Below are 8,548 nucleotides of genomic sequence, written 5' to 3' on the forward strand. Positions count from 1 at the left end.
ACAGGAATACATTAACGTTACTGTCTGTGTCTGTGACCCCCGTTCAACCCACAATCGGTGGGATTCGCCTTTCGTTTCTGCTGCTGGTTGAAATCTGTAGGCTGCTGGCACAGCGTGCTGAATGATTTAAGCCTATTTTGCTCGCTCAAAACTATTTTTAGTCGCAAACGCTGCTATTATTCGGCCTTGCTTTTAACTTATTCCACCGGATACCGATGTGTGTGTTTTTTGCAATATTCGGCTGAATATATTCGGCTACCGAATATTCGGTGCATCCCTAAAATAAAATAAATAAATAAAATAAAAATCAACCAGCCACACTCCTCCTTTGACAAGTTAAGAACAGTCACTTGTCAGTGCATAAACCACACACATCATGCAGCCCGGTTGGTATATTTTGTACATTCCCTAACAGACCCAGAGTGGGCTGGGTGCTAACAGTCACGTTTGAAATCTGAACACGCACAGCGTGCTCCTGAATTATTTCTTTTGCTCGCACAAAACTATTTATAGTCGCAAATACGAGTAAAATGCTTGCACCGTAGAGCTCTGAGCAGCGATTCGTTTTTCTTTACAAAAACTTGTTGGATAAAAGAATTAAAGTGATGCTGTTTACGATGCACCGACAGAACCAGAGTTCATTAACGTGTTTTAACAACACCGGACAACCAGACGATTCATTCCAATAAAAACATGTCCCCCGGTGTGTAGATGATCATTTTAGAGTAGTCTGTAGTCTGGCAGAGCTGGTTTCATTTGACATTGGAGCATGTACAGGCCGTGAATTAGACCTAACTGTTAGCTAACGTAACATTAGCCATTAGCTAATCGGCGAGCACATTGATACGTATAGCTCTTTCTATGTTGCTTTAACTTATGTGTAAAAACCGTATGCAAGTAAAATCAACAGCGCAACATTATACTTGAGCAACAATAACTCAAAACTTATCATTTTGTTCGAAAACTCCGCAACTACTCCCGTTGAAGTCCGCCTGGGTCGAGCATCTCGCTGGTCTGACGTGTTTCAACGGAGCAGGTGCGGAGGTCAAACAGGAGCGCTGGATTTACGACACAGCACACACCGGAAGAACTACGCAGATAGTTATAAAGTGCATAAAAGAGACACTGACGGGACAAAATATAATAAGACCATACTGAGTTGACAAAAAGGGCCGGACCTAAACAATCACTTACTGTGCTTATGTCACCTAGGTATCCCTACACTTGCGCCATACAAAATAATACCTTTACAATACATCACCCTTTCTTTGAGTCTATTTAAGACATGTGCACAGAATGTATTATATACTACTCATCTGCATGAATTAGTGTAATACACATTAAGACAACTAAGATAACAGTTGTATAACAAAACATGTCTCCATAACCATGAATTTACCAACACCCATATTTTTAAGTGTAAACTTTTTTTTTTAATAGAACAGTCCCTTGGGTTCTTAATTTATTGTAACAGTCATTTCACTTCAAACTGTCTTTGATGAAACAGTCCCTTAACGTGAACTCCTCCTGAACTGAGGCAATAAAGTATTCTGCCACTTGATGTAGGCTATGTCCTAACTACTTTACATACTCTCCATATCTATCTGGTGGCTACACAAGTCTGTCACTGGAGGCACAGTAACTGGAAGTGTAACAGGAGGTGGATCGGCATCTGGAGCAGGCGAGTGTGACTCTACATCACACTCAAAGCATTCCTCTCCACTCTTCTCAAAAGTCTCTGGAGCATCCAGGTGGGGCTTTAGGTGGTGACGGTTCCTGCGTAGTACTCCTCTGTCTGTCTGGACTAAGTATGATCTTGGTGAGTCAGTGTTTAAGGACAGTGGCTGTCTTTGTCCATCCTCGTTCATTGCAGCTTCACGGCAACATTGTTTCCAGGCTGGAGTTCTGGCAGAGGTCTGACATTATACCTGTTGTCATAGGCACGCTTGTTGCTCTGTTTAGCCCTCTCATCAACCTGTCTCACCTGCTGGAGATCTTGCCATGCAGGTTGTAGTTTAGATTCCAAAGTAGGAACTGTAGTGCAGACCTGCCTACCAAGCATGAGCTGAGCTGGACTCACGCCTGTAGTTTGCAGTGGGGTCGCTCTGTTGATCATGAGGGCTAAGAAAGGATCAGTCTGTTTCAGGATTCGTTTGGCTGTCTGTACAGCTCTCTCAGCCTCTCAATTGGCTTGAGCATAATGAGGGCTGGTTATAACATATCTGAAATCATACTCCTGAGAAAACTGCACGAAAGGTCTGCCTGAGAATTGGGGACCGTTATCTATGACTAATTAATTTGGGCATCCCCATCTGGCAAAGATGTTTTTTAATGGTTTCACCAGACACATATTTGAGGTAGGCTATTTCTATTTACCTTGAAAAATAGTCCACAACTATCAAGTAGTTTTGTTTATTCAGTTCACATATGTCAGCTGCATGGATGTCGTTAGACAAGGGCATTCCCGGCTATAGCCTCGGATCTTTTGGGCTCAGCCCCGAATCTTTTAAGCCTCCGTTTTTTTTTTAACTAATAAAGCACCTCATTTCCAACTTAAAGTCCACGGCACAGGAACACAACAGACAGCAGCGCGCGCAGCACAGCAGCACAGCAGCACACAACACACTCACTGTCACACTAGTTTACATGCTGTCATGAGCGGTTGCAATGAAAATGGACTGAGTCACTTAACTTGCGTTTCAGCTTGTAGCTTTATTAAAGTGCAACTTGCAGGTTAAATTTTTTTAAAAATATATACATAACCTTGTCTGAAAATTACCATATGAGAAGTTAATTCAGAATTTATTATGGTTTACACGACATAAGGGCACAAATTCAGAGGAAAAAGTGGCTCTTTTTAGCTCCTCTTCTAAAAACGCTTTTTTTTCCAACATCGCCTGATACTACGTCACGAGAGGGACTCTGCGTCCTTGACCCTGCCTCTGTCCAATGCGCAGTAGTAGGTGGTAGTGAGTCTGAGCGGTAGTAAACTTGTGAGTTAGTATTTTTTCGGTTGTTAACAGTGCATTTCACCATTTGTGATTATGCCGAATTATTGTGTTTGTGCAGGTTGCACAAACTCGAGTCTGTCAGGACATCGAGTCCACCGTTTTCCGGACAGAAAAAGGAGTGGAGTTAGTTTTCGTGCCTGGGTGCGTTTTGTGCAGGTGAAGAGGCGCGATTTCACGGCTTCATCTGTGACCAAAAACGCGGTCGTGTGCAGCGCTCATTTTGGACAGGAGGATTATGTTCCTGGCGCACAGGGAGACCCGAGCCTCGGGGGTATGTGCGAGGGCGGGCGGGCTCCGCGGAGAGGGAGGCCTCCGTGTTTGAGACGGGAGCGGGCGGCGTGAGGGTTGATGGGCAGTGTGAGGCATGTTATGTCTGGTCTGGGGGTCAGATTCTCCACCAGAGCCCAGAAGGCATCCACCTCCCTGCAGCACATACTCTCCACAGCTGAGGACATGGGCTGGCAGTTCCCACACAAGCACCTATCATACAAAAAATTATCAGGAAATCTTCGTATCTCTCTCTCTCTCCCTCTCTCTCTCTCTCTCTCCCTCTCTCCCCTGCGGACGTCAATACACCGTAATGCGGAGTTATAACACGCATAGCAAGATACGTCTGATACAAGCTGATATTTGCGCATTAGTTTCTGTTATGGGTAAGTAGCATTAGTTATCTAATACTGGCAGAACTATTGGTAGCTTTGTTATAACCTAATACGTGATGGCAAACTTAATGTTGTGATGTGAACACAGCGTTAGACATCGTTAACTGTCGTTAGCTAACGCTGGTCGCTCACCAAGACACCTGCCCAGTTCTCCACTGGTTCTCCTCACACCACAGCTCCATTTCTCTCCTGTGGCCATTATTTCTCCTAACCCTGATCTGTTCCTGGTCTCTTGGGCGCCTAGCAGGCTCATAATTATAAGCCTGTGGGCCGTCGTATGCATATGAATGTACAGTTTCAACCTCTTCAGTCTCAAAACTAGTACTGGGATCAGTCAGAATAGCGTATGTTCAAGTGCAGTAGGATTTATTGTGCATACTGGTGGCCAGCACAGAGTCGCCACGTTTTATGTAGTCTTGTGATAAGTATAGATATTAGACGATTTTTCGGAAAAAACAAAAAGGCTAGCTAGCTAGCCCCACTGACATTGACTGATGACATAAGGACCATTAAACATTGCACAAGCCACAAAGTAATCAGTGCTGTATACATTGTAATGTCTTGCCTAAGCCATGTAGAGCTGGATCTTGTTTCATATCACACTACATTCAGAAACACTGCAACAACTGTTTCACTGTATTTTTGGAGAACCTAATGGTTGATGCTAATCATAACATATTAAAGGCTGCAAACTGAATTAATTTGTATAGGTTCGAAAATTGCATACCCATAATGAAATGAAATATCTCTGCAACCACAAGGTCTATTTGAATACTTTTGGTGTCATAGTAAAGGGGACACTTGTGAGATCTGTTAAGATGTGTAAATATCACTATATGTGTTATATGTAAAGAGTAAATGAAGATGGCACACAGCACAAATGAAATATTTTGAGGTTCACCAAAAAAAAAAGCAAAAATTTTGTAATAAATGCCTTCAAACCATTATGTTAGGCATGAAAATCCTACACTCCATCCCCCACCCCCAACGCCTTAGTTATATCAGTGTCTTATATCAGTGTCATCATAATAATCATAATCAGGGGCATCATGTAAGAATTTATTTTATTGTTCCATCCTTTTTCACCCAGACAGAAACAACTTAATGATAAAACAACCAAAACTCTAAGAACCAATAACCAATAAATGGGCATATAGAACATGACCATAACAAAATATAGGTTGCCTTGGATTTTTTACTTTTTAAATTGAATCCCGACAAGTTATAAATTAAAGCAATATGAAATAAATATAATTATTTGTTAAACACTTCTTTAAGATTAACATAAAATTAACATTTTAATGCCATAAAGTGCATTTTGGATTCAATAGAAAGGGATAAACCAACATTTATGCAAAATAACAAACAAAAACTATAGAATTAAATTAGAATAAAATAAGCCTGCCTATATACATACATAAATAAAAACTAGTAAATAATTACAGTAGGTTAATAGGCTCTAAGCACTGCAGCATTGAGTAGCCTATCCACCTTTAAGCACCTTTAACCTTTAACAAGTTTACAATGTCCAACAATCAAAAATTTTTAAAATCACTTAAGCCTACTTCATCAAACAAAAAAAGTCTGTCTTCCCAGCCTTTCTGTTAAGGTTTAATTCAAAAGTGGACCCAAGGCAGAACACAGGCAGGCAGGTAAAGGAGATGGAATGGCTGGTATGGCAGAGGAATGGAGAACCACAAGGTGCTGTTGCTGGTGAAGTTACCAGGAAAGTATTGGTTAGTGAGCAGGCAGGCAGGCAGGCAGGCAGGGATTCTGAGACACGGGAAACGAAGCAAGCATTAAACACTGAAACCAGAACACAGGAAAACTAGTTAGCAGTGAAAGTTCAACTATACAGCTGAGCATAGCTACCATGTAGGCAGAAACAATGATCTGGCGAAGAGGCAGATGAGGTGATGAGCAGCAGGTGTACAAGCTGGGAGAGGTAACAAGCTGATATCAGGCAGGTGCACAAGACAGAACCGGGAGCCAGGATAGCAAGGAAGGCAGGCAATGCCCACGCCAACACACACAAACACAAACAGAGAGAGACAAGGGAGCACCAGGAATCCCCCCCAAAGGACAGCTTCCAGATGTGCCGCCAAGATGAACAGGAACATCCAGCATGGTGGGTGGAGGGGAGGGAGTTAGGGGTAATTGGCCTGGGAGCTGAAGAATATAGGGCTAGACAGGGGTGGATCTCAAGAGGACATTGGTGAAGACAGAACCCCTTTGGAAGTCGGGCTGGTGGCCAGTGGCGAAGACGGGACCTCTCTGGAGGTTGGCAACATGGCTGATGATCAGGACTGTAGTCTGGGGCCTGGAGTGTGGGACCAGAGACCATCGGCTGGAGATCAGAGCAGGAGGACAGCAACAGAGCAGCAGGACTAGAAACGGGCAACAGGGCTGATGGACTGGAGGCTGGTAACTGGGAGACTAGCAGGCGAGCCGGAGAAGCCAGGGAAATAGGAGACTGCTGAAACACTGCCAGAGGTGACGCCTGCAGCAGAGGAACTGCGAACAGCTGCAGCTCAGCAGGAACAGAAGAGGACAACAGCATGGGCACTAAAGACCGCCACAGCTCCCGAAGTGGTGACTGCTGCAGCTACTCCCAGGTTTTGAAATAGTCTCCCCTCCCACATTAAGTCCTGTTGCACCACTGACAATTGTAAATTCTTGTTTTTAGTTCAGTCTGAAGCATGATTTTTGTTAAGTTTCCTCTTAACTTATTTGTAATGTCCTCCTACTGTATGTTTATCTTTTGCTGGTTTTACTATTATTTCTTATTTCTCTTAACTTTTTGTTTCATTATTTTGATTCTGATTTTATCATGTTAGTTGTTGCAGGTTTCCATTTTTAGTCTAGCCTCGCTTTTATGAACTGTTTCTCGTATACCTGTATTGAAGCACTTTCTTTGTCTTGTCAAATTCAAAAGGAAATGGTATGAATTTGATGTTACTGATTTGTTATTGATGTTCCTCTAACTTCACAGTGAAAAAAAATGTATAGGAATATTATATTTAATACATTAATGTAATTTTGTGATCTTAAATTGATTTTTTTATTAACTATAAAAATATTATATACATAATACATAAATATACAAATGTATGTTTTAGTTTTTTCAAATGTAAGGCAGTTACGAAACAGATATTTCATTTTGAGGTCTGAGTCACACTTGCAGTGACATAACTGGCTCAGAGGGGGCAAACTTCGGAATTTTACACACACTTGTAATTACATAAGTTGGCCAGAGGGAGTGCACTTCTTAAAAACCAATACACACGCATTAGTGAAAACACCTCCGTCTTAGGTCCATACCATTTTTTCTAGATTTCACCACCAGGCATGTTAATAGGCCATTCTCTATCAGCTGCAGTGGTCATCCTACTTAGGACCATGATTTTGGTCCTAACTTGTCCATCGGTCCTAAGACGAAAGGTGCTTTTACTGGTCGAGGTCCCAAAAAGGGTAGAAAAACAAGCGCACACACACACACACACACACACAAGGAAAGTTAGGTATGATGTCTGTCTGACGAGTATAAGAATGCTTGGTGAACAGTTCTGGGGGGCTGTCTCATTGTTTTTCAGTGTGTGAAGTTGTAAGCTGTGTCTACAATAAAATACCCGCCAAAGGCTGTGAACTGACCTCGTGTCATTGAGTTGTTTTTCAACACATACTAGGGGATCCTAATGGATTGGCAGGGCCCTCAGTCTTGGACAGGGCATGTTGTGCTGTGGTGCAGGTGCCCTGGCAGGGGACTATCTGTGGCTGTTCACTATGTCCAGGAGAAGGAACGGATCCAGCATTTGGCCAGGCAGAGGGAATGTTTAGATTTCCAAGGAAAGTAGATCCTCATCTTACCAGATTACAGCATTGATTTAAGCTGATGCAGAGCAGCATTCAAGAAGGTGAAAGGACTCCTCTGGAAAGTGGAAGGGGTCTGGTATCAGCAGCCGCAATCCATTCTGAATTCCACCGTGAATGTGGCACTGCAAGTAAATTGAATGCTATAAGCATCCTGTAAGACTTGCCCAAAACACCTATCCAAGGCATACCCAAAGTAAACTGAAAACTGTTCTTGTTCCATCTTTAGTACATGTCCTGCCCATTCATAGTCTCATTTGAGAGGTAACACTGAAGTTTTCCCCAACAGTCAGAATCACTGTAGGTGCTCCATCATTCTTAGCATTCAGTGCCATTGGAGTCGCCATGACATAGTATGGTATATTTTGTGTAAAAACTCACTTCTTTCTAAAAGCTTGTCTTACATTGGTATCCAACTTCTACCATATGGTTAAATAATGTGAATGCAGAATTAATTAAATTCAAAAATTCACTGAAGCGGTTATGTGCAAACTCAGAGTAAGTTAACCCTGACGTGGTGTGACATTTCATCTTCGTACTCCAAGAAAACCCCTATGGGGAGGGGTTTTTGAAAATTTCAAGGGGGACTAGAGAGGCATTTTGTCATCATAGCCGCCACACCCCTTGACATAGAGAAAAGCTTTTAATAACTTTTGATCAGCATGGTCTCAGGGGCTGAGGCTGCTGAGCAACCAGGGGCTGCTACAATCCAATACAACAGCTCTGCCACACATTGTAAGTTAACAAAGCTTTTACATTTTCAGCTTTTGTCAGAANTCAGGGGCTGAGGCTGCTGAGCAACCAGGGGCTGCTACAATCCAATACAACAGCTCTGCCACACATTGTAAGTTAACAAAGCTTTTACATTTTCAGCTTTTGTCAGAAAGGTGATTATTCTACTTTATTATTGAGGTCGTAGTGGGTGGTGTTGGTGTACTGGAGTGCAATATATAATATTACTAATATTTGTCCCCCTCAATTAGACAAAATTAGGAGGCCACCCCA

Source organism: Epinephelus moara, chromosome 19 (genome assembly GCF_006386435.1).
Source record: "Epinephelus moara isolate mb chromosome 19, YSFRI_EMoa_1.0, whole genome shotgun sequence".
Classification (NCBI taxonomy): domain Eukaryota; kingdom Metazoa; phylum Chordata; class Actinopteri; order Perciformes; family Serranidae; genus Epinephelus; species Epinephelus moara.